This window comes from Arachis ipaensis, chromosome B03 (assembly GCF_000816755.2).
Source record: "Arachis ipaensis cultivar K30076 chromosome B03, Araip1.1, whole genome shotgun sequence".
Classification (NCBI taxonomy): domain Eukaryota; kingdom Viridiplantae; phylum Streptophyta; class Magnoliopsida; order Fabales; family Fabaceae; genus Arachis; species Arachis ipaensis.
This window is the reverse complement of record NC_029787.2, coordinates 41,504,408-41,507,277: the sequence shown is the minus strand read 5'-3', so window position 1 is coordinate 41,507,277 and position 2,870 is coordinate 41,504,408.

The window sequence follows — 2,870 nt, the reverse complement described above, 5'->3', positions numbered from 1 at the left end:
AATGGCATATCAATAGTGCAAGAATTGAAACAATGAGGGAGAGAGAGTGGGTCATGAAAGACAATATAAGTTCATATCAATGCAAAAAGAATACAAGTGTCATAAAAGATTAGCATTGACCTATAAATAATATCACCCAACAATATAAAACAAGTCACTAAGAACCAAAATAATGAAAGAAATATTCGACACATGAATAAGAAAATTTAACACCAATGTTAAAACAACAAATATAGAAAAGAAAAGGGGAACAAATAACAAAGTTAAAATTCAATGAATGCAAGTATGAAAATGTAATAAGTAAAAGAAAAGAAAGATAAGAAAAAATGAGAAGTGAAATTTTGAAAAGTGAGAGAAGAATAAAGTAAGAAAGGAAGAAGAAAAGGAAGAATAAAGGAAAGAGGAAAGAAGGAGAAAGGAAAAGAAGAAGCGACGCGTAAGCGTCGTCCACGCGCATGCGTGGATAGCAGAATGAGGAGTCAACGCGTAAGCGTCAGTCACGCGTACACGTTGATGCGAATTGTGGTCCTCGCACAACACTCACACAGTTACAGCGTAAGTCTCTGGTTTTTGTAACAGGAATGGCAACATGAAGATACAACGCGTGCGCGTTGTCCACGCTTACGCGTGGGAGGCAAAAAATGCAAATGACGCGTACGCATCAGTGACGCGCACGCGTGGGTTGGGTTGTACACCTGGCACCGCACCCGCATGGTTCCAGTGCAAGTCTCTGGTTTTTGTACCAGAGGTTGCAGCGTCGTATATGACGCGTGAACGTCGGTCATGCGCACACGTGAGACACACAATTTTTTTTAATAAACCAACAAGCTATCAAATTCATGCCAAACATTATTAAACAAGTAAAACCACAACTTAAACCGAATAAACCTAACTAAAATTCAAAATTTAACTTACTACCAATATAAATAAAAGAGAAAATAGGAAGAATTTACCATGATGGGGTGTCTCCCACCTAGCACTTTTAGTTAAAGTCCTTAAGTTGGACATTTAGTGAGCTCCTTGTTATGGTGGCTTGTAATTGAAGTCATCTTGAAACTTCCACCAATGCTTGGACTTCCAATAAGCTCCAATATTTCTAAGTGAATTGATGAGCGGATAATTTATACGCTTTTTGGCATTGTTTTTAGTATGTTTTTAGTAGGATCTAGTTACTTTTAGGGATGTTTTCATTAGTTTTTATGTTAAATTCACATTTCTGGACTTTACTATGAGTTTGTGTGTTTTTCTGTGATTTCAGGTATTTTCTGACTGAAATTGAGGGACTTGAGCAAAAATCAGATTCAGAGGTTGAAGAAGGACTGCTGATGCTGTTGGATTCTGACCTCCCTGCACTCAAAGTGGATTTTCTGGAGTTACAGAACTCTAAATGGTGCGCTTCAAATTGCGTTGGAAAATAGACATCCAGGGCTTTCCAGAAATATATAATTGTCCATACTTTGACCAAGAATAAATGACGCAAACTGGCGTTCAACACTAGCTCTCTGCCCAATTCTGGCGTCCAGCGCCAGAAAAGGATCCAAAACCAGAGTTGAACGCCCAAACTGGCACAAATGCTGGCGTTCAACTCCAAGAAGAACCTCTACACGTGCAACACTAAAGCTCAGCCCAAGCACACACCAAGTGGGCCCCGGAAGTGGATTTATGCATCAATTACTTACTCCTGTAAACCCTAGTGACTAGTTTATTATAAATAGGACCTTTTACTATTGTATTAGACATCTTGGAATTCATTGTTCATCTTTGGACGCATGGTTCTTAGATCAGAGGGGCTGGCCATTCGGCCATGCCTGGACCTTTCACTTATGTAATTTTAAAGGGTAGAGTTTCTACACTCCATAGATTAAGGTGTGGAGCTCTGCTGTTCCTCAAAGATTAATGCAAAGTACTACTGTTTTCTATTCAATTCATCTTATTTCGCTTCTAAGATATTCATTCGCACTTCAACCTGAATGTGATGAACGTGACAATCATCATCATTCCCTATGAACGCGTGCCTGACAACCACTTCCGTTCTACATTAGATTGAATGAGTATCTCTTAGATCTCTTAATCGGAATCTTCGTGGTGTAAGCTAGAATGATGGCGGCATTCAAGAGAATCCGGAAGGTCTAAACCATGTCTGTGGTATTCCGCGTAGGATTCAATGATTGAATGACTGTGACGAGCTTCAAACTCACGATTGCCGGGCGTAGTGACAGACGCAAAAGGATAGTAAATCCTATTCTAGCAGGATCGAGAACCGACAGATGAATAGCCGTGCCGTGACAGGGTGCGTTGACCATTTTCACTGAGAGGATAAGATGAAAACATTGATAAGGGTGATGCCTCCAGACGATTAGCCGTGACATGACAGGGTATTTGGATCATTTTCCCGAGAGAAGACCGAAAGTAGCTGGTGCACGAAATTGTGATGTCCAGGCTCAAACAATCCCTGGCAACGTGAGCAACTTGGTACGCGCAATCGTGATTACGCTTTGATTATGTAAAATTCATGGCTCTTTCTTTCCCTGGCAATGGCGCCAAGAACATGGTGCCAATACCATGGTTCACAACTTCGATACAACTAACCAGCAAGTGCACTGGGTCGTCCAAGTAATACCTTACGTGAGTAAGGGTCGAATCCCACGGAGATTGTTAGTATGAAGCAAGCTATGGTCACCTTGCAAATCTCAGTTAGGCAGAGTTCAACTCTGGTTTTGGATCCATTTCTGGCGCTGGACGCCAGAATTGGGCAGAGAGCTGGCGTTGAACGCCAGTTTACGTCATTTATTATTGGCCAAAGTATGGACTATTATATATTGCTGAAAAGCCCTGGATGTCTACTTTCCAACGCAATTGGAAGCGCGCCA